The sequence below is a fragment of the Pollicipes pollicipes genome, unplaced genomic scaffold, assembly GCF_011947565.3.
Source record: "Pollicipes pollicipes isolate AB1234 unplaced genomic scaffold, Ppol_2.1 Scaffold_7231;HRSCAF=8579_pilon_pilon_pilon, whole genome shotgun sequence".
NCBI lineage: Eukaryota > Metazoa > Arthropoda > Thecostraca > Pollicipedomorpha > Pollicipedidae > Pollicipes > Pollicipes pollicipes.
In genome coordinates this window covers 5,216,163-5,240,532 of record NW_023597034.1, presented here as the reverse complement: position 1 = coordinate 5,240,532, position 24,370 = coordinate 5,216,163, and the positions used below count along the sequence as shown (strand labels likewise).

The 24,370-nt window shown below is 50.3% G+C and overlaps 1 long non-coding RNA gene across 2 annotated transcripts; it reads left to right on the top strand.

Annotated features, from left to right (window-relative positions):
* Positions 1–1,939: 1,939 nt before the first annotated feature.
* Positions 1,940–14,328, top strand: LOC119109463 (uncharacterized). Of its 2 annotated transcripts, XR_005095420.1 has the most exons (5): positions 1,940–2,053; positions 3,596–3,786; positions 9,176–9,212; positions 11,928–12,084; positions 13,317–14,328. It is a non-coding gene; the product is annotated as an uncharacterized LOC119109463 (long non-coding RNA). The 2 variants fall into 2 exon arrangements; XR_005095421.1 differs by lacking the exons at positions 11,928–12,084; positions 13,317–14,328 and adding an exon at positions 9,957–10,440.
* Positions 14,329–24,370: the final 10,042 nt, after the last annotated feature.

The window sequence follows — 24,370 nt, the reverse complement described above, 5'->3', positions numbered from 1 at the left end:
GGCCCTCAGACCCATGCCGACATGGAGCCGACTGTGCGTTATTGATGGTGCGTGATCAACATGTAGGCCATTATATACCGACCTATCGACCTTTACCAGGGGTTCCCTGATCAGCGCGCAGGACTTCTTGGCTGGCGTTAGAGTGCCTGGCTCTGCCTGTCAGTCCCCTAAGTACGACCTCCGGGCGGCATTTCGGGTCTTTCCAGCCCTCAGATTTGCTCCTCGTGATCTAAGGGGTTTACGTGCCCCCTGTGCCCCCCCCCCTTGCCTGCGCTACTGGTGTCTGGCAGGAACCATAGATGGTGGTGCTTGGAGGGTGAGGCTTGTCCATTAAGCTTTCTGACCTGTGAATATTCGCCTCACGGGGTTGACTGGAAGATAATTAGAAACCTTTCTTCTTGCTCGCTCTACCTGCTCCCTGCGCACTGAGGAATGCAATCATACTCAGCATCTTTTTGGTCCAAAGTTCTCCGTTGCATCGTTTGTTTTGGTTTCCAAAGCTGCCCCCTATGTGACATTTTTGCTTACTCAGAGGTCGAAAAAAATGTAATCTGTAGCGTACCATTTATGCATGCGAGATGCCCTCGCATTTAGTAGCATCATGCGCTCTGAACTGGCAGCATTTTGGCAGCAGAGCTGATAAATTACAGTCAGCCAAAGCTCCCAGCCTTACCTTGAGATATTTCGTCAGAAAACAATTCCAGCGACCTGGAAGCAGATATACGCCAGCCTTCAAACCAAAGAAAGCTATAATATTTTATCCATGAATAGTTGCCCCTCCAGTGACATCATTGACACTTGGTAATGCCAACCAAATCCGTGAAATTTTGCTTACCTGTACAGAAAAACGTCCATGAAAGCAACCAAAAATTGCAAAATAATTTTCAGGAACTCTTTCGACAATAGGCAAAAGCTGCAATGTGCATCTTACGATCTTTGACTAGTGCCTTACTGACGTCATATGTTGAGATCATGTTTTCATACACATCTCCACACATCCACAAATGCCTAATAAATGAAAAATCATACAGAACAAATGCCTTCGTGCCAAATGTGTTTAATATAGGAACAATCGCAGCAAGGGAGAACCATACAGTGTAAATGCCCTGCAGTCGTGGCTGTAAGCTGCGCCTTCTTCAGAATTTGATAAGCCAACGCTAGGCCACCACCTGTTCCAGTGTCCACAATTCTTGCGCATCTGATACGCTGGTAACTAGCTGCTGGATGTTTTTACCGGTGAGTGGGGCTGGGGCAAATCGGTATAGGTATATATAGGCACCTATTGTTAGAAAAAATCATTGCACATCATTCATCGTGTTTAAGGCGGAACATATCGTACATCATCGTAAAGCAGGTAGATTTATGCTCCTACCTTCGAATTTCAATAACTACGATAGCGAGCTCCCGAGCGCCGCACACACACCACCGCCTGGACTCCCCAGCGCTGTTTATAGCGTTACCGCTGTGTAATTACAATGTTCCTGCTTATCAAGAACTATAAAAAATGAACGGGGCCAAGGTAACAATAATAATGCAATGAAAAACGTTTCTTATCGCGTCTAGGTACGTTTATGAAACGGACAGGCCAGAATAGCTCAGAACATATACATATACATATATATATATATATATATATATATATATATATATATATATATATATATATATATATATATATATATATATATATATATATATATATATATATATATATATGTATATATATATATATATATATATATATATATGTACCATATTAGGAAGTTTTGTTTAGCCGCCATATTCCCATTTTGCTTTTCATCCCCACCCAAAAACGTCATATTTTCCCACCATGTCGACCAATCTGCAAACAATACGGAAGACTGCTTCGATACGCAAGGAACATATTTCATTAGATTCTTGCTACCTTGGCATCGTACATTTTTATAGTTCTTGATGCGCAGTAACGTGATCACGCAGTAATGTTGTGATCAAGCGTAGCAATGGCGCTGGGGTCGCGATTGCTGCGCGTTTGCGCTCGGATGTTTGCAATGGTAGTTATTTAAGTTCCAAGGTAAGAGCTTAGATGACCTCTTTTACGATTAATTACGATATGTTCTGCCTTAAAAACGACGATTGGTGTACAATGCTCTTTTTTAACATCAAGTAGCAATGTATACCCTGACCGGCAAATGATAGGCTAATTTCCTATGCATTTGATTGATCATGGATATTGACTGTGATTCGTGATTAATGTTTTTTTGTGTGGAAACCAAGAAATATTAAGTGCACCATGCCATCATAAAATAGTCAAGTGCTGTTGTGCGCTGCAAGTGCAAATAATAGCCGCTGTACTTATGTAAAGCCCCCTCCTTATTGCTTCTCAACTGAAATCAGGTTATAGTTTTGAAAATTTGGGTTGTTATTCTTCAATTTTTCAGCGAGGTGTTTGCTTAACGCGCGCCCAGGTGGCCGGCTGCATACCCTTGGCTCGGATGGCAGGGTGGGGGGGGGGGTCAATTTGACCCCCTCTGAGATCTCAGGAACTAAGGGAGCTAAAAAGACGAAATGTACAGGGTGTGTTGACCTGTTCGTGAATTCATTTAGGTTAAAGCTTGAGGTTCCTACTTCATGACCCTTGGGTCAAATAAGGTCAAACAAGGCAAATTTCAGCTTGGTCTCCAAAGGGCCCCTAGAACCTAGATAGCTGTTCTAAGTAAAATGGCACATGTTTACTTAATTTCAGCAACCTTGTTTGATCTTTAAAAGGTTATGGTGACCAAAATCATGCAAGAATGCTTTGAGCTTTGCATTTATATAAGCAACAAAGAGTATGTCCCTTAAAAACAAAATGTTAACCGGAGTCATCTTAGGTCAGTGACCCAATCTAACATTTAAGAAGTCCATGCAAGGTGTATAACGTTGTTCCTCTTAGCATTGAATTTGAAATGAGCACCAGAACCTACATCATACAGCAAGCCCTGGAGCAATAAAACAGGCTGCTTTTGACCTTGATCTGAACTTCATACCTGACCCTATATATGTCAATGCAATTATTACATTCGATTGTTGTGTTGCCTAAGAAAGTATCTCAGAAATGTATGCCTTCGTCTAGCACTCCATTGTTGGATCAGATTGAATGATTCCCTAGAAATTGCCTTCGCTGAAACCATGGCCTGACTGACCTGCCATAGGTCAGCGACCTTACAAGGTACATCTTAATCTGTATGCCAGACGATCCGCTATGTCATTGTTGGCAGCCATGCGAAATTTGGCGCTGCTGTGCCACACCGTTCAGAAATCATTTTGGAAAAATCTTCGGGGGTCAATTTCACACCCACCCGAACGCGTGTTCAAGCTGTTCAATTTCGGCAACCTGGTCTTTTGGTGTGTCATGTCTGGTATGACTTTTCAGTGGCTGATGCTCTTTCTGTGAAGAAAATAAAAATATGTTTGCTTCGTGATTCCTTTGTGTTTCGCAGCACACCGTGGTTTGGGGATGTTTAGCCATGAGAAGGCCGACCATCGTCTGTGAATCTGTCTGATACGGTAAATGCGTCCTCCTGATCATTATACTGTGCTCATTGATAACTGAAACGACCGATTGTCATTGCAGCTCAGAATACTCGAGCTGATGAAGTGTACGACATATTGATAGCAGCTGACTTGGTCATCCGTTGGAAGAGCGTGCATTCTTTGCTAACTCAAGCAGTTCTCTGCAAGATTATCGCCTTGCAGCTCTGAACGAGGTCCGAGAAGAAACGAGACCGGCGAACGAGCAAGTCGCCTGCAAGACAATCATTGCAGGTCCGTATGGGCCGTTTTAGTATCTTGTCTAGGGGGAAAATTATAGAGGATCGAAAAAGTCATGTCTATGGGGCGGCCCCCATGATTTTCTTCAAAATTGCGTCATTGAACCATCGACAGATACGTGTTAGTCCGGCTGAAGCAACCCTCTGAGACATTGAAATTTAAGCGGTCAAAAACCCTTAGGAAACATACATAACAGGTTTTTGCACTTGCTTAACGCCAAACATGGACCGAGATGCATATCAAATGAAAGCACTTGCTAACCCAATTACAAATGTACAAACAAAAACCACCTATCTTGTCTAAGGGGAAAGTTATAGACGATCGAAAAAATCATGTCTACGACGCGGCCCCTACGATTTTCTTTAAATTTGCGTCAACGAATTATCGACCGATACTCATCAATCTGGCTGAAGAAACCGTATGGGCCATTGATATTAAGGGCGTCAAAAAACCCTTGGAAAGCATGTGCAACGAGATCTTGCGCGGTTTAGCAGCAAACATAGGCCGAGTTGCATACAATTTTCAAGGCATCACAGAATATGGGCAAAATCGAGGAGACATGGCAGACCCATGGGCTCATGTTGTTGCCAACCTGAAATCCCAGTTCATATCTAGCTTAAGGTACTGAAAATGTACTGTATATAAATAATATTTCGATTAAGAAACAATATAATCAGCACAGAATGGTTGAATGCATCATTAATAAATGATGAGCCCCTCCACCCACTATCAATCTAGGTTTTCAACAACAAAGCATCATTGAAGGAGGATGACAATAGGCAATCAGTTGCTTCTCAATACACGGAACCGTGATTTGGACAAGGTCTGAGCCGTTGAACATATATCATGAATTAATGGTTGGTCAATTCTCAAAATATTGTATCGACTACAATTTGGATTCGCACACATTGATGATTTAGCTGTGGCAAGCCTATATTGTTTACACAAGTATGGGGGGCCTGCGATACATTTTGCGAATCTTTTGGCGGTAAATGCATACCAATTATTGCGTTCGAAATGAGAGCGTTGGGTTGTTTGGGTGTTGTCAAAGTTAATTTTTGTACTCATATAGTGGGATTTTAGCAGTACCTGATGCATACGGTTTGTATATTTATGAGAGAATATTGGAATTTTGTTGCATGGCCGGTCTTGATGTATTGTAGGAGCCAATGTTTAATATTAGTGGGGAAATGAAGGGCATTGGCCAGAAATCCACCCACTGCACTGACGCCTACATGTTCTCAGTGTGCTGAACCGGGTGTGCGTGCATGCACCAAACTCATTTCATGCCAAATTGCATTGGATTTTCAAATTAGTTTTGCTTGTAAAAATTTCTTGTGGGTACAGTTACTTGAAATTTCCTTTATGTCATAAGTATTTGGAATGTTGGCCCTCTGTGCACTGGGAATGCTGGTGACCGCATACCAAAGTCAGGGTGCTTGGATTCATGGCATGCATGAACTGAAACTGTTCCTGTGATGTGGCTGCTGGTGCTGCCATGCTGAACATGCCCAGGGTAACATGTACTTTTTGTAGTCGGCATGTTCTGCAGCCATCTAAGTGACGACAGCACACACGATGTGAGTGCCCAGGCTGTTGACCCCCCCCCCCCCCTCCCCCTCCCATCCTGCCGGGCCACGGACAGCTGGCGCTCCGAGCGTGCCCTTTCACCCCGTCCCCCGCCGGGCGGGGCAAGCCGCGGTTACCGGATCCCTTCCGCAGAGCTGGGTGAAGGGGGAGGGGCTCGGGTGCGTTACTGCGTAAGGTGCCACGCGGCTCGACGCTGAGCCCGCCTGAAGCGATAGACTGGTGGGTCGCAGTGCGTGAGTGATTTTTGCCTCTTTGTCTTTGTGTGTGGGTACAGGTGACGGTTTGCATTGCGGTGGTTTAGTGAGGGATCGAGGCTGGATGAGGTTGGTTCGGGCGGCGAGAGGACAGTCGGCCCGGCGTTGGGCGGTGCTGTGTCCGGGGCCTTGGATGCATGCTTGGGCGCAGCCGCCCGCTCGTTGACCTGCCCCGTAGCTATTCAGAGTTCGCCAGTGGAGGAGGCCATGTGGAAGCGCTGCGGCTTGTCTAGGCCCTTACCAGGCCGTCGTCGCGGCCAGGCGCAGCGTACGGGCCGCGCCGACATGCAATGGTGGTAGAATGTGGATCATGTTGACAGTTCGCCTCATATTGCTCCCTTCGTTGTTGTTTTGTTAATAGTTCGAGGTGGCCGGACCCTCGCGGGTTCGATCCAGCGCGCATGCTCGGCTTCTCTCACGACCAGGCTGCCTTCTCCCCATTCGTCGTCGATCGCTTTGCCGAGGCCGGTGGACTGCAGTCTCGCGGGACTTCCGCGCAGACCAAGGTTCGTTTTCCCCGCCAACTGGGCGTTTGGTCTTCCGCTCCCGTGGTCGCTGGTGTGGGTGCGTTTTTTGTGGATGTTTTTTTTTTAGACGCCGAATTCCCGCCGGAGCACGGCCAGAGCACATGCGCGGTCCGCTCACAATCGCGCTGCCCTTTTGCCATCCATTTGATTGCCTTGCCGGGTCGACGGACGGGATGGTCTTGCCGGACGCCCGCGTATGCCTAGGCTCGCTTCCCGTTCAGTCGATCGCTCGCATTCCATCTCTCCCCTTGATCCGTCGCGGGACACCGAGCTCTTACCAAGCTCCGCCCGGTGCGCCTGCTCACACTTCGTTATGTGCATGCTGCTCCACCTCCTTCGCTTGATTACTCGTCTGCCCGATAGATCAGCTGGGCCAGTGAGGTATCCGCGCGTGGGTGAGGCTGATTACTGTTTGTGTGTTCTGCTATGTTTTTTGTCGTTGACCTCCTCTTTATTCATGTTCTTTTCTTTTTTTCCTCTCGCCCCGCTGTTTAGTAGGTTAGCGCGGTCTAGCTCCGCTCAGTGCACGCACTACACGGATTCCCTCAGCGAGCGCGTATATTGCCCGTCTTCTGCCTTCCTCTCCGTTTCGCTAGGCCTGGATCGTTCTCTGACCGAGTGATGCACTCATGTTTGGTTAGCGGAGGGCCATCTCGTCCGAGAGGGATCCGATACTGACACCGGAGGTTCGGTGTAGGGGAGAACGGCGTCGAATTTTCCGAACCGGACATGACCCCGGGATGTTGGCTAGAGGTCGAAGGGAGACCACCTGCCGGAGTGGTGAGGCATAGTGGTGAGGTGCGCCGAGCCCGCCACATCTCGAGGGATCGCCCTCAGTTCTGCGAGACCAGGGATAGTTACTCGCGGGGTGTCGCCCTGGATAGCGTTCGGAAGGAGACACGGACACCATCTGTCAGCCGACATGGGCAATCGCGGCAGAGGGCAGCACCCGGCGGTGCGCGATGGCGGCGCGGGCACCCGCGACCCTCCGGCGGATGGCAGTATCGTGCGGTGTGGATGGGCGGGGCGGCCCAGTGCTCGCGGCCCGCCGGCAAGTGAGCAGCCCGGCGTGGCTACGACGAGGACGAGGAGCCAGACGACCGTAGTCCTGCTTCTACGCAGAAAGACGTTTGTGGGTGGCGCGGCTCGAGACACAGTTTCGCTCTTTTTCGGAGACGGCTGACTCGTTTTATTGTTTCCCACTTGACCTCAGCCGCGACGGCATAAAAAGTATTGGCCTTGATGTGACCCAGGATCCGTGGGGGCCGCCCGAGATGCTTGATTGTGCATGGCAGTAGCGGGGTCTATCCGTGATGTCTCCGCCTTGGGAGAAGACAGGAGTCAGTCTGCTCTTTGCCAACGTGGTGCACGCCGGGCCCTATGAGCGATTGGTGGCGGGATGTTCGGGACGGGTATAGATCCCGCCATCGACGCTCATAGGGAGGGCGACGAGGAATCAGGTCGCCGGACAGGCCGGTCAGGCTGAGACTCCAGAGCGCGCCGGCCGAGGGGACCGTAAGGCGTGGACGCAGGTCGCGCCGGGCGCCGGTCGTCTGCCGGGGGGCTCCACCGTCCCATAGAGCGCGCTGTCTACCCCCGGGCCTCTGAGGGGGCACCGGGGGGCGGTGCCTTACAAAGCCTGCTCCGGCGGGCGGGAGGCGAGGGCGCAGAAGTGCCGGAAGCGACGCCTCCGTGCCGGACGAGGCCCTGCCTAAGGCGCATGCGCGACAGGGGGAAGCTGCGAGCGGTGGGCGTGGCCGTGCGAATGGTTGGCCGCCATCGTGAACAGAACGCAGGGAGCGTTGTCCAAACAGGGAGCCGTCGCCCTGGAGGTCAGGCGAGTGAACGAGTCGCCGTCCAGCTTCGGACACCCGGTGTCGGCCCAGCAGCTGCGTCGGTGCCGAGCTGGCAAATTAACGTGATACACTAAACAGGGCTTAAACGTGGCTTTATGGCAACATCGAAATGTGATAAATAAATCTCACTTAGCTTTACGAGGACCCACGCAGACGAGCCTTTTATAATGCCAAGGCGCGGGAAATAAGGGGGGGGGGGTGGGGTCCCACCCGTGTGCAAGCCAAGGATGAATGGGATGATATGGGCGCCAGCGAATGTGAATGCTTGGAGCGGGTGTCGTGGGGCGCCGAGTGCATGGAGTCTGTGTGGATTGGTTAAGGCCGGGGGGGGGGGGGGGGGGAGGGCTCCCAGAACCATTATCTAGCGGGCTCTTGCCAATATATTTCGCCAGTGTGTGGGACCCTTGCCAGTTGGGCGTATTAGCATGCATGCGGTTCCGCTTTTGCCCCATTTAAATATAATCGCAAGCTAGAGGGTGGAGGTGGGGCACCGTGGTTAAGGGCGCACGGCCATGGACGAGAAGACAGCCGTTCATGGGGCCTGACCGGATCCACCATCCGGCCAATGCCCCGATTACCCGCTTTATCCTAGCTCTGTGGCTCACATGAGTGCGTGCTGGTGTCGGGTGTACCGGAGTCACAACGTGCCGAGCCGTGCGCTAAAATCATCTGGCTCGCATGCTGACCAATGGGCTCCTTATAAATTCGTTCTTGTGGGCAGGCGTGACAGCGGCAGCCGGCGGCGCGCAACATCCAGCGGCGGCCAGGCAGCCGCGTACGTCGCCCACCGCAGGACCTCCCCCCCCCCCCCCCTCCCACAGTCACATATCTCAAACATGTTTAATTTGATTTTGGCTGCTTGATTTTGCAACCTTCCTCTTTCATTATCACACCTTTGTTACTTTAGGTGCTTTGCCTATCATCACATCACACCTTGGTACTGCCCCTCCACCCCCTTTGGTATGCAGTTTTAGTGTCATTCCTGAGGTGACCAATTTCCCAATTTCTGGGTTTCATTGCATCAACAAAATGCACTTGCGTGCACTGCGACCAAGTTTGCTAACAGCCGATGTCTGTTGTTTGGTGATATGTTTCTATTGACATGCCACAGAATGTTTGTATTACTTCTTATAATATTTGTTGTATTCCTTTGCAGTTCAATGGAAAAGAATATGTTATTTCATCATCAAGAGGTAAGTGCGTGCTTCTTCGGCAGTTTCACTTGTGTCACCAGGATTGTGAGGTTAGAAGAACAGCGAGTTGCTGGGCATAAGGTGTGACTCACCTACAAAGTTTGATATGGCCTGCGATTGGCGTACTTTCTTTTGCGATTACCAACTTACAACATAAGGTAATATTCGAAAAATTTGACTGGAAGGTTGGGTGCCTTTCACAACCTTTCCTGAATGAATGGCTTTTATCAACCTATCCCGATTATTGGCGATGTCCCTCCGCCCCAAACGGATCTGCATTGATCTCATGGGTACCCATTTGAAGGTTGCAGGAGGTGGAGATGGGAGGGGGGGGGGGGAGACAGGCTGATGTTGCAAAGGCTGACTTTCCACAAGCGGGTAGGAACCTCATGTGCCTCGTGCTTGCCATGGGCGTGTAGCTTTTGTGCTCAGGGGTAATCACGCGGCCCGATGTTTTCCCCGCACCCAATGTGACGTGCGTCGATGATCTATATATTGTACTGGCTGCCCGGCCCTTTACCCCAACCTTGGCTACCCTTGGCCACGTCTTATCCCCGTCTTACCCCCTCTTACCCACAGTCTGCTAGAGCTGGAGATTTCTCCATGTTAATGTTGTGGACGACCTCGATCCTGAACAATTCCGGTTTGTTTTTCCTGTGACACCAAGTGGCAACTTTTTCCCAGACAATCCGCAATTTTCGATCTGCTGCTGTAACCTTTGATCCGAACAACCTTGTGTTTTAGAAGCATGCTCTGAAAAGACTACGCATTAGCAACAGTCTACAAAGGATAGCAAAAAACAGACTGGCAAAACATTACTGCGACTGCTTCAGAAGAAACCATGTTTTCCGTCAAAAGGCCATCCATGCCATCCAGCCAAAGGCTCAAGAAACACTATGTCCTACTCAGGTGGCACCCTCCCCACATTCTCCTGCCGAAGACTCGCCGTCTCCTGTTGAGAAATGGCCCCCATCATCTGTTGGTGAGGGATCTCCCACTACCACTCCTGGCAAGGACTCGCTGCGACCGTCTCCCAGAAGTGACTTGCCACCTCAGTGTATCGACGACAACTCGCCACAACCGTCTCCCGGGGAGGACCTGCCCACGCCCGCTCCTGGTGAGAACTCGCCGCAACCGTCTCCCGGTGATGAGACCTCCACCCTCCAGCCTTCCGTGCTCGCTCCCGACGAGGGCACGCAGCCAGTGTCTCCCGGTGAGGAGGCGTCCATGCTCGATCCCGGAGAGGTCTCGCCTCCACTGCCGTCTCCCGGTGAGGAGGCGTCCACGCTCGATCCCGGAGAGGTCTCGCCGCCATCGCCGTCTCCCGGTGAGGAGGCGTCCACGCTCGATCCCGGAGAGGTCTCGCCGCCACCGCCGTCTCCCGGTGAGGAGGCGTCCACGCTCGATCCCGGAGAGGTCTCGCCGCCACCGCCGTCTCCCGGTGAGGGGGCGTCCACGCTCGATCCCGGAGAGGTCTCGCCGCCACCGCCGTCTCCCGGTGAGGAGGCGTCCATGCTCGATCCCGGAGAGGTCTCGTCACCATCGCCGTCTCCCGGTGAGGAGGCGTCAACGCTCGATCCCGGAGAGGTCTCGCCGCCACCGCCGTCTCCCGGTGAGGAGGCGTCCACGCTCGATCACGGAGAGGTCTCGCCGCCACCGCCGTCTCCTGGTGAGGGGGCGTCCACGCTCGATCCCGGAGAGGTCTCGCCGCCACCGCCGTCTCCTGGTGAGGAGGCGTCAACGCTCGATCCCGGAGAGGTCTCGCCGCCACCGCCGTCTCCTGGTGAGGGGGCGTCCACGCTCGATCCCGGAGAGGTCTCGCCGCCACCGCCGTCTCCCGGTGAGGAGGCGTCCATGCTCGATCCCGGAGAGGTCTCGCCGCCAGCGCCGTCTCCCGGTGAGGAGGCGTCCATGCTCGATCCCGGAGAGGTCTCGCCGCCACCGCCGTCTCCCGGTGAGGAGGCGTCCATGCTCGATCCCGGAGAGGTCTCGCCGCCAGCGCCGTCTCCCGGTGAGGAGGCGTCAACGCTCGATCCCGGAGAGGTCTCGCCGCCACCGCCGTCTCCCGGTGAGGAGGCGTCCATGCTCGATCCCGGAGAGGTCTCGCCGCCAGCGCCGTCTCCCGGTGAGGAGGCGTCCATGCTCGATCCCGGAGAGGTCTCGCCGCCATCGCCGTCTCCCGGTGTGGAGGCGTCCACGCTCGATCCCGGTAGGTCTCGCCGCCATCGCCATCGCGCATCACGTACATGAAAGTGCACCTGTGCACTCATATAGGGGTCAGCTTTTCCTTGTATTGCAGTATTGACTAAATAGGTGGATTAAAATGTAGTTTTCTTATCGCCTTAAATCAAAGTATAGAGTAATAAGATAACAATGCTTAATTACATTGCAATAATTAATACTATTGGGGATATATGAAAGCGCTTTCGGCGATGTATTTCGGGGTGAGCGTTGCAATCAGATTTCTATCCAGTCCTTTCGTCCCGCATTTGGAAAGGAAGCCTACCTTAACATGCTCGTGCGAATGTAGCAAGTAACACTGGTTAATATCATGCAATCCTCGGCATGCATTCCTTGAGCGGTGGCCATTTAACGATTGTTATCTGCATGGAAAACTGAGAGTCTATGTTGTAGCTGCGGTCACACTCTAAGACCGGTCTTTGTTCGTTTGAGTTTTCTGTATTTATTAATTTAGCTTCTCTTTCTTTGTTGCAGTCCTCGGATGGTTTTCCACTGACACCAATTCCGGTGTGCCAGGTGCGAGAGGCTTCAATCCATGGTGTGTGGAGTCGTCCTTGAGCCCCTGCCTCGGCGCCGGGTCTTCATGAAGGCCATTATGTACCTGGCCGTGATGCATCGGCGCACTATGCAGGTTTGTTTAAGACAGGGTTTGCTCAAGTTTGTTGTTTTGTGCGTTTGTTGTACCTTACGTATCGCTGCTTTAAGAAATTTCGCATCACTGTGTATCCTGTGGTGATTATTATCGTTTATTTCCTTCACTTTTCCTAAAACATACACAAGAAAGGAGATAAATGGCTTTACACAGGTTCCGTCTGTTGATTTATTCCCTCTTCCCATCGTTACGGTCTGGTTAGGCAGGCGCCAACACTATTTCCCGTCTGTTAAGCAGTTGAGCTAGGAAGTGGTACCGGTGTTGGAAATTGCAAAAAGTTCCTGCTAGCGGAATACAAATTTTCCAAAGTGGAGTACAAAATTTTTTATGCGCTGTGAGCCATTACACGGTTAATTAGCTTATCATTGGGAGATTACAGTACATTGGCGGTACTCAACAGAAGGGCCACATTTAATATACAGCAATTCATGTAAACAACATCACATGTTTTTGTTTGTTTTGATCGGGGGTGGGGGGTGGGGATGGGCAGGTGCCGTCTGAGGCGTGCGACACTGTACACACACACATCAATATGCATACTGCGCATTGTGAAGCTTGGCTAATATCCACCATCATTCGGTCTGCAGTGGCCTGCGGCAGTGCGGCCAGTCAATGCGCAAACCTGGGTAAATGACGAAATGATGCACACCGGGGTAGCCACTAAATTACCCACGGTATGTACTTCGAATGCCGCTCGGTGGCCGGCAGCAAAAACACACGAAAGAAAAACGTGTTAAGGGCGGCGCCCGCTCGGATGATATGTCGCAGGGCCTTCGGCTCTCGCATAACTCAGGGCACGTGTCCGGCCAAGGTGAACCATTTTGGTAAGCCCACCACCTGTGGGTAGACTTCTGAACTGTTATGCCTTGTTGCCGCCGTCATATATCAACCCCGACTCCCCAAGCCATGAAGATACTGGTAATTTGTGATTGTCCATGTCAAAACATGCTAGCATTGTTCCGTCCAGAACCAGTGGATGATATTCAAGGCGCGATTACGTCCGCACCTGCCTGCAGTACTGCAACTGCATTGACCAGCCATGCTGGTGTTGCACGGTATCAGTAAATAATTACCACGGACCTCACACTATGCTTGTTAATGTCATTTTCTTCAACTCACTCGAGTAGCTTCGGAATACCTGTCTACCCCACCGCGTTGGTGACAGTTTCAGTGATCTGCACGGTTGACACGAGATGTTCTTTTCTTCACAGAGCGGATGGCGCTAGGGCGTACCATCGTCATCGCCGAGCCGGTCGTCTTCATCATCTCCGTACCACCGTCATCTTCGAGCCGGTCGTCTTCGTCATCTCCGTACCACCGTCATCTCCGAGCCGGTCGTCTTCGTCATCTCCGTACCACCGTCATCTCCGAGCCGGTCGTCTTCGCCATCTCCGCAACACCGTCATCTCCGAGCCGGTCGTCTTCGCCATCTCCGCACCACCGTCATCTCCGAGCCGGTCATCTCCGTCATCTCCGTACCACCGTCATCTCCGAGCCGGTCGTATTCGTCATCTCCGTACCACCGTCATCTCCGAGCCGGTCGTCTTCGTCATCTCCGTACCACCGTCATCTCCGAGCCGGTCGTATTCGTCATCTCCGTACCGCCGTCATCTCCGAGCCGGTCGTCTTCGTCATCTCCATTCCACCGTCATCTCCGAGCCGGCCGTCTTCGTCATCTCCGTACCACCGTCATCTCCGAGCCGATCGTCTCCGTCATCTCCGTACCCCCGTCATCTCCGAGCCCTACCGTCTGCGCCGGGCCGACATGTACGCTCCCCCCGGCCCTGCTAGATTTTGACCTGTATCACTCGCCTGGTATGTTCGTGTTGTGTGTTTGATGACTATGGTTTGCGTTGTATTGACTTGTGTGACTCACACCTAAGTTTACCACGTTTTATGTTTCCCACGGAATATCGCAATAGTCGCAAGTCAATTGTGGGGGCCTCAATAAAAGTATGCCCGTGTCACGTGGCATTCTCAGTGCGAATATCGAAATACCTAGAATTTAATGAGTTACTCAAACTGAGCGGTCGTTATGCTTTCAAACAAATTCGAGGCCGCCCACAATCCCGTTCGAGGGCAATCGATTCTTAACAACATCATGTAACGGTCTTGTATTTACATACACCTCTGCATTGTGTACAAGATCACTGTTCAGCATCCACTCACGGGGAGGTGTGCTTCACGAAGGCAAGGTATCGAAGCTCACAACGTGCCGACACAAGTACCTCGGACAGTCCAACACACGTACACGGAACACAGACAGCAGGTGGGCCGCCAACAGGAACAGCTCGGCAGACAAGCAAGTTGGCTGCCAACGGCAGACAGGTGGGCGGCCAACAGGAACGGGCTCTATGCTAATGTACAAAACACTGCATTACACATTACGTGGGCCGGATGTGGGAGCCCCGGTGAAGCCGCTTGTCTCTGGACGGCAGCGTGGTTCTCGTTATAAGTTTCACCACCGCACCACACAGTACAAAAAAGCCATACTTCCATAATCCCACGGCACGGTGCAGCGTGCCGCCAATGGGGTGAAGCGCTGGCTCACCATGGTGGGCAGCGGCGGGGGGCAGGCCGTCGGCAGGTGCGGCAACTGCCCGTCAATGCTCCATGGATTACAGGCCTTAAGCCGTCGGCGACCTCACCGCAGTCAGACGACATGTCCGCGACGACGACACAAGACTGCGTCGCCTCGAGGCGTAACGCCAGGCCAGGAACGCCGAAGGCAAGACTACGTCCACACGGGAAGGCCGCAGTTGCCCAACGCCTACGGACATTGCAGGGAGGTGGCAAACCCACACCCGGCCGGCCAGCCCAGGGAACGGGCGGGGGCTACACGCCGGAATGCTACACAGTCCGGGGCTCCGGGAAGCATCTCGTGTTGATACCATATGATTACACTAATGCACAGAACAAATAATAATCAGCACAGCACGTGCACACGCGCCGCTAGAAGAAAAAGAATGGGGGGCGGGGAATGTCTTGATCATTGTCACATAAATACACCAACACACGGATTAGATGAGAATAAGTAGAACATAATTCAGCTAATGGAGCACCATCTCGTTGTGATTGTCATTCGATTGCACCAATACACGGAACAAACAAGGATCAATTGCACCAACACAGAGGGCATACAACCCTTGGGGGGGACAGCTCGTGATGCGTTGATTACACTATTACACAAATCAAATAAAAAGCTAGGACAAGGGGAGGGGCGGCAGTTGTTTACTTTGATCTTAGCGAAAATGCCGAGACGGGATGCCGATACAACTGCAACAGGTGCATTTGTGTCATGCCGGCCGCTTTCGCTCTGGAAGGCCGACGTGCACGCGCCTGGCCCCGGGCGCCGGGTCGGCGAGCGATTAGCGACCGACGGCGAGCAGTGCTCACCCCGCCGCGCATGGGCAACAGCTCACATGACACTTTGCAGAGCATCTTCTAGTAACTTATGTCGTGCGCACAGCAGTTGCGTCAGCACACTCGCGCGGGAACGGAGGTCGTCGACAGTTTGCGCCCACCGAGCAGTCGCCGGCGCCGACGACGCCAGTGCGCTGTTCGTCACGTCACCCGACTGGCGATCACAGACCACGTGACAGCACACCGTCACTATCAATAGGTGCTCAGTGTTGGCGAGCGGCAGAACACGTCCTCGCACCGCGTCTGCGGGCGTGCAACTGACGCCGGCACGCGCGTCGCTACGGTCGAAAATCGCCCAGCCGCTGCTAGTGCCAGCATGACCGCTAGATGGCTGCCGCACCAGGCGCCGGGAGCCAAGTTGGTCGTCCTGCGTCTGCGGTGGTGGTGCGTTCCCGGCAGTTATGGAGTTGTGTTGCCGACTTGTTGCAAGTTGCGTGCGGCGTCGCGCCGCGTCACGTGCTAGAGCGCGGCTGCGCATCGGAAGTGAAGACGCCCATGCAGCTGAGGACTGGTGCCAGGCCGGCCAGGCCGCACGGCCTCCGGCCGCGGTGCCCGTGCGCTGGAGCACGGGACACAGCCGACCATTGGACGGTCCGCGGGCGATGTGTGAATGGCACGCTTTCGGCAGAGACATGTGGCCGCAGGGCGTGCAACACTGATATGCACAGCCGGCGCCAATGGTCATTATCAGGCGTTTGGTCTGTATGGCGTTGGCTGGTACAGGCTGGTAACGCATGTGGTGCGTTAGCGTTGCATGTTGCCGAGCTGACGGCACCCGCTGTTGGTGACATGGCATCGTCCGGCCAACCAGCCCAACCGCCGGCAGGGCAAGACCAAGCTGCAGTAAGCCCTCGAATGTTTAAAATTCAATTCAATGTTCTCGTCCCCATGTAGGGGACGTATCAGATATGAAGCTGCTCAGAACAGACTTTTTGTCATAAAAGTTCATGTTTCATTACAGGAAATGGCAATAAGACAAGCGGATGCGCTCCACGCTCTGGAGCGCAGTTATACGCGACACAGTGCTTTGGAAAAAAACATACTCACTTAGGTTAGGCCTTGACGTTCCTACGTCATGACCTTTGGGTCAAATAAGGCCAAACAAGGCAAATTCCAGCGTGCTCTCCTAAAGGCCCCTAGAACCTAGGTAACTGTTTTAACTAAAATGACACATATTTATTTAATGTCAGTGACCTTGTTTGATCTCTTAAAGGTCATGGTGACTTAAATCATGCAAGAATGCTTTAAGCTTTGCATTTATGTAAGCAACAAGGAGTATGTGCCTAAAAACAAAACTTGACCTGAGTCATTTTAGGTCAGTGACCTAATCTAAGATTTCAGAAGCCCATACAAGGTGTATAATGGGGTTCTTCTTAGCAATAGATTCGAAATGAGCACCAGAAACTGCATCATACAGCAAGCCCTAAAGTAAAAAACATGTTGGTTTTTACCTTGATCCGTTCTTCGTACCTGACCCTATGTATGTCACTGTAATTTTTGCATTTAATTGTTGTGCTGCCTAACACAGTATTTCAGAGATGTATGGTTTCGTCGAACACTCCGTTGTTGGATCGGATTGCATGATTCCCTAGAAATTGCCTTCGCTGAAACCATGGCCTGACTGACCTGCCATAGGTCAGCGACCTTACAAGGTACATCTTAATCTGTATGCCAGACGATCCGCTATGTCATTGTTGGCAGCCATGCGAAATTTGGCGCTGCTGTGCCACACCGTTCAGAAATCATTTTGGAAAAATCTTCGGGGGTCAATTTCACACCCACCCGAACGCGTGTTCAAGCTGTTCAATTTCGGCAACCTGGTCTTCTGGTGTGTCATGTCTGGTATGACTTTTCAGTGGCTGGTGCTTTTTCTGTAAAGAAAATAAAAATATGCTTGCTGCGTGATTTATCTGTGTTTTGTAGTACGCCGTGGTTTTGCGATGTTTAACCATGAGCAAGCCGACTATCGTCTGTGAATCTGTCTGAGACGGTAAATGCATCCACCTGATCACTATACTGTGCTCACTGATAATTGCACAGACCGATTATCATTGCAGATTAGAATAGTCTAGCTGATGAAGTATACGGCGCGTAGATAGCAACTGACTTGGTCATGCGTTCGAAGGACGTGCATTCTTTGCTAGCTCAAGCGGTTCTTTGTAAGATAATCGTCGTGCAGCTCTGAACGAGGTCCGAGAAGAAACGAGACCGACGAACGAGAGAGCCGCCTGCAGGACGACCATTGCAGCTCCGTATGGGTCGTTTTACCTTCACAGATAGTATTTGGATTGGCCGGAAAACCATTTGATTCTTATTTTGCGCTCGTCCGTTCGACATTGTGCCGGAGATATCATACTTAAGTACTGTGTTATAGTGCACCCGTTACTGCGCACCCAAGATTTGCAGCTGAGCAAGCAGGCTTAGGCCATGGATACGGACCCCTGCCCCCCCACCCTCCCCCCGTCCTCCCCGACGAATTCACCGGCGTCACACTTTTCAGGAGCAAGACGTTGAGGGCAGAGCCGTTGTATTAGAGCCACATAGAACGTCAAGCGTTCAATGCACAGACAAAAGGAACTGCGGCTTGTGCTGGCATCGCGTAGTGCTTTAGTCATTACTCACTCTGAACGAAATTGGAGCCTAGGACTCACCATGCTAGTTTGCGTTGGCTGCTAACCAGGGATGATGGTGTAACAGTCCGAAATGGTTTCGGGGATTGAGTGCAGCATCGTGTATCGTCCAGACCTTGATAATGCGCCGGCTGATGTGAAGAGCTGGAAGCCGCCGGGGATATTTGACACCGAGACTCAGGCGTCAGGGGTGATCGTCGTGTCCACCAAATCGTGGTCGAGCGGGCTCCCGCGCCACGAGCAGGATCACGACACTGCCATCCCAGACATTGCATGACACACCGCTGCTGGTAGGATGCAGAGGTGTACGATTGTGATGCGTGCCGCTGCGACAATCCAAAGGCAGTGCACTGAATCAGAATCGTTGGTGGCGGTAAGTCTAAAGATAAAACATGTGTGTGCAGATAAAGACGTGACGGTTGCAGCTGGTTGCGCCAAAGCAGCTGAAGCCCGCCATGATATCCTTACTGTGCCCTGCTCCAACCAGTGGCCACTACGGTGCCTGGGCTCTGTCCGCCACAGCCCGGTATGAGGCTCCATGGCCTGTAAGGGTGAGTCTATCGAAGATTTTGCAGTCGCTGTGAGCGCTGTAACACTCGTGCTGCTCCAGCGTCATGGCCGAGAGCATCAGCAGGTGACCTGTGCGCAGAGGAATCACTCGAACCTATCTCCATTTACTTCCTGTCTCTCATCTAGAGACGTTTAAAGGTAACCGCCACTTGGTGGTACGTACGATCTTCCACCTACCGCAGCACGACTGTACAGTTTCACCGAAAATCGGTACCAGGTGGTGTGCGATGCGTACAATCAGGTCAAGGAAAAACTGAGTTTTAAATATAGGAAGGTTATCTATACGCCCCTTCCTCTGCGCCCTACATATTTGCCGCTAAGTAAAAAACGCGGTTCTTTTATGAAGCTTTTAACATTCCAAGGGGTTTGAACTCAAATAGCTCACAATGAACTAAAATTTGAGCTTAAATCATATCACCTGCCAGAAGTCAATTCTGGTCAAAGCCAACGTCTTACCATGCTTGACCATCGATGACCGGTCCGTAAAAAAACGTTAAAACTATAGGCGGAGGAATGTTTCAAAAAGTCGGAGGGCCAGGCACAAGGCGTACTGCAGGAGCTTTTCTGGAAAGCAAGCGCGATGACCGCGGGAAGAGGGGTGAGGGTAGGGATGGAGGTTCCTATTGCTCTTTATTCAATTGTCATTGCCGCTACGCTTGACATGTATCTGGAATTGTTTCGCACAGGCGCACTTCCTTGCCTATTCGATTTATATATGCCATTCGGAAACTAAGGCTATCCAGCTTCGCAGGATAATAGCCTTATTTGCAGAATAAGTCTATCATCTATGCTATTCTGACGCTCCTAATTTCTAATCATTTAGTGGACTCTTTCTAAATCTACTAAAAAAGCTTTTTCAAAATTGTTTAACTGGGTTCTACAGACATTACGTGCCTTGCGATTGCAAATTGTAACTTGTAAATCGTATTGTAGATTGTAGACTGTAAATCGATGTTTGATTGATTTCGAAGATGAAAATTTGATTGTAGATAGAGTCGTCAACAACGTGGATTAGCATGCCTAAGCCAGGTTTGTCCAGAAAGGTTTAACAGTCAGTCAAAGTTAATGAGCGATGCAAGTTATAAAAGTTAATCTCTTAACATGCGCGCTCGCAAACCTTAGCAGCAAAAAACACGACTCCAGACGTTGCAGTCTCCTCAGTCCACGAAGCATTAGCCCAATGGCTAACGCTCTTAGCCGTACCCCACCGATGAACAAAAGTGATGAAGATTCTGAAACAATTATCTTTAAACACTTAAATAAAGTATTTAGACAACCTATGTGACGTAGGATGGAGCATACGCGCTCGGAAATCTTAGTGAAAAAACGTCTTCGCTAGGCGTTGTAGTCCCCGTAGACCGCGTAGCGTCTGTCAAGCAGTTAAGATTGAGCCGTGACCAACGGATGTACGAAAATGATGACGCTTTTAAGAGAAGTACTTTTCAACGCTTCGCAGGACATCAAATCTTACTTTTAGAAGGTAGTCTGGGCAGACATTTCACGTGTGCGGTTCTTAGGCTGATGATAAGAACGGATTGCTCTTAAAGCATCGCGAAGTGGTGCTGGAATCTGGTGATGGAACTGGAAGAGCAAAGGTAGAACCTCCAATTGTTTTCGTATTTCTGTAACTCGTAATCTGTCTAAAAGGCAGATTAGCATGGCGCCTGCGGTCTGGTGGCACTTGCAATGATCGACGCCGTTCGGTTTTAAGGAAACTGCAACCCAGACCAACGTTGTCCTCACTCTAGGTGTTCCGGGCGGGCATGTTCAAACTTCTGATGTAATTTGCTTCAGTAATCCGTTCTAAAAAACAAATGATGTCAGGCAAGCATGGGATGGCCTTGTTTGTTTGTTGTTGTTTTTTATACTCATTTGGACCCTCTCTATGTAACAAAATGAGAACCCCACACTTCCCAGCAATTTCGAGACCACTCATTTCCTTCCGGGCGAGGGGCACCTCAGGTAGAACAAAGGGGGCACATTACCGGTTTTGGTCAAGGGCTGAATGGCCATTCCGTCCCATCAACAAGTGACTTCTGGCTGTCATTCTGGCGATACGGGGCGGGATCTCCTGGTCGATCTGGAGGCCCTCAGAAGGATACCTTACATCACATTGTTCCCGTCGCTGACACGGGGGGGCTTCTGACCCGCGCAGTTGTTCCCGTTCCAGCAGAGGAACCTCGACTGACAAAGCAACATTCGCTCAGATGGTTCAATAAATGTCACTTATACTCCAGCTCCACATCTTTCTGTGTTCTTCAGAGATATTGGGGACTCCCTAGACCCAGGTTGTGGATGGAATGGGGTCCAGATTTGTGATAACATGGTAATCTATGTTCACCTTAGAATGTTCAAAATTCAGTCAGAGTTGAAAAAACTAATAAAGACTATGTAATCTGACTTTGAACATGCGCGCCGGGAAGTCACAGCAACAGCCTCGACGCCCTGCGTTGCAGTCCCCATAGGTCGCGTTACGTCAGTTTGGCGGCTGACACCAAGCGATGGCCAATGGGCAAGCGAAAAATATGACGCATCTTGAGGAAGATGACTGATGAACTAGTTGAATCACCATGTATTTTAAATGTAATGCAAAAGTAAGCTGAACGCAACCTAAATCTGAAAAGTGTAGGGGGAGGAGGCAGTTACTACCGCTGACCCCCGACCTTGAAAAGTGTGTGTGGGGGGGGGGGGGGCATGCCCCCCACACCTGTTCCTGCACCCACGATACCAACAGTTAAATGACAGCCTGTTTCACCATATTCCATGCTTGCTTCAATATTCTGAAATGTGGAACATTATATTTTTGGTGGGCATTGCTGATGTACCCCTTCTACAGCTCTTGCCCTTGTGAGAGTGAATTGAAATGACTTATAAAAGAAACGAGCAAGGTCATCCCATGTTCGCCCGAGAACGTTTACTTTTTCAGAATGGATTATTGAAACAAATTTCATCAAAAAGTTTGCACATGACTGCCCGTGGCCTCGAGAGTAGCGACGGCGATGGCCTGAGTTGTAGCTCCCGTAAAACCGAGCGGCGTCGGCCACTGCAAGTGCCACCTGACGGCGGGAGCCGTGATTATCTGTCTTCTGGACATATCAATAGCTACTGAAACACGAAAATAGAGATTCTGCCTTTCATCTTCTAGTACCAGGTTCCAGCATCCATCCATGGTGCTTTAAGGGCTAACCAGTCCTTGTCATCAGTCTTAAAATCGCGTAGTAAAATATGCGTCCAGACTATTTTCAAAATGTAAAACTTTATGTCGTGGACCATTCAAAAGTACTTCTTTTAGAAGCCTGTTCCTTTGCATGCACCCGTTGGCCACGGCTCAGTATTAGTTTCTGGGCCGATGCCGCGCGGACTAGGGAAACTGCAACGCCTGGCGTCAAGGTTTTCGTTATTAAGGTTTGCGAGCGCGGATACTCAAAATAAGGTGACATAACTGGCACACTAATCGATTGAAGTGTTTGGAGGCAATTAATCCAGAAGCGTCACCATTTTCGTCCACTGGTGAGCCACGGCTAAAAGGTAACCACTGGGCTAGCGATCGGCTGAATATGGAGACTGTAACGCCTGATGTCGAGTTGCTTGTTGCTAAGATTTGCGAGCGCGCATGTTAAAAAAACACGTTACATAAACTGTATCGCTATTCGATTCTGACTGAATGTTGAGCAATTCCAGAAAAACGCGACTTTGCCATGCTAATACATATTGTTGACAACTCGATCTAAAACAAAGTTCTCATCATCACCTTTTGATCAAACAGATCGATCTGCAATTTATCTTCGCCAAATCTCTTATGTCTGTAACTTGACTTCAAAATCAAACTGAACTGATCTCACCATAGCTACTGGTTTCTGCTCGGGTTACAAGGTAAAAATATCAATAAAACGAAGAAAACCATGTCCGTTGTCAACAAGTAAGTTATATACACAAACATTTTTGGTGGGGTGTCACCATAAAAGAGACTTTTTCAACCCTGCATTCCCCCCCCCCCTCCCTCCCAACCCGGCAGGGCTCTGGCTGGGCCTCTGCCCAGACAAAAAAAAAGTAAATCAAGCAGTCTACATCAAATGATAGACTACTAAATGTCCGTTAAGCCAGTTTATACCTGAGTTTCCCGGAGGTATTTTTCTGCGGCGGTGTGGTGTAAGGGAAAACGATTCGGAAAAGATACTGTTGCAAGTGTCCAACATATGTTTTACAAACCAATTAGTAGCAATGCTGATTTAGAAATATGAGTCAAAGCAGCCATACTCTCAGTTGGCCGTCAATCATGTGAGAGAAAGCCGGCCTAGGGCAGTGGCCGCCGACGGCGGAAGGGAACAGGGCCCAGATAAGGAATATATGACAGAAGGGCTTTCGTTCTGTGGCTTGTTTTTTAATGAGAATCTTCAGTTTTATGATTTTTGTCACAGTTTTCGGCAGTTTCAAAATTCCGAATATGTTTCGGCCTCAAATGCTGTGACGAGTCTTCAAAAGCAGCGACGAAACAAAGGCGCATGAAAAATTTGTCGCACAGTTGGCCACTAATTCCCTTCCAAAATTCTCATCATCCTTTGTCCAGGCCGCATTTTGGCAGCTACCCTGTGGAGCCAGATGCCTCCTCAATGACCCAAATGCCCACCCGCTTGTAGAATTTCGCCTTTCCATGAGAAACAATGTTGAAATGGACGAGTAATTGTGGAAAGCTGGACAGCTTTAGTTGCCAAATTACATAGATGTGTCGAGTAGGCGAGGTTGTGTACCAGTGGGAAACAGCTCTAGACGCACATGTAGCATAAGAGCCATGACGTTTGAATAAAGAGGGAAAACAACGTCCATCTCTGCCTCTTCCCCTCTCTTGGCCATTGGGCTTCCTTTCCGGAAAAAGTTTCTGAAGTACGCCCTGAGCTTGCCCTCTCTCCCACTTTTTGAAAGGTTCCTACGCGTATGACTTCCAATGTGTCAACGTGCCGAGTAAATCGATTTTTAACAAGTCATCGAGTACATAGACCATCTTTCTGACTTCGACATTTTTGACTGAATAATAAGACGTGTTTAGCCCCCAGTGTGTTGAAGCTCCTGCGATTGAAGCAAACCACGACCAATGGTGTGGGTGTGGGTTCTAGGTGTGAATTCAAGGTGATTGAAGGGAGTAGTTCACATTTATATAGAATTTTCAACTAAAAATGTCATCTTGAAGATCATTCGGTGTAATTCACAGCCATGCCCTTATTGGGACCAAAAACTCTCTAGTTTCTGAGCTACCCGCCCGCGAAGGTATGTCGACTATTTTGTTCCGACATTTTCAAGGTTACCCGGGCATCCATGATGGCAAAATGACGGACATTCGAATATTGTCATTCCACTGGCAATGTGGCACCAAATAACAAGACAGAAATCATAGCCGAGTCATTCATATCTGGCGTTTGTGTGCATGATCTCGAGATATAACAGCCGTCAACTGGCTCTTTACTAATCTTGTGTAAAGTACGCAAAATTCGAAGACGAATTACGTTTTGTACTTTATGACACAAAAAGTTACGTCTTCTTCCTAGTTATACTGAAAAAGACTTGGGGAATGGGGAGCCAGCTCGACCACGATTTGGTGCACACGACTTTCACCCCTGACGCCTGAGTCTCGATGTCAAATATTCCCG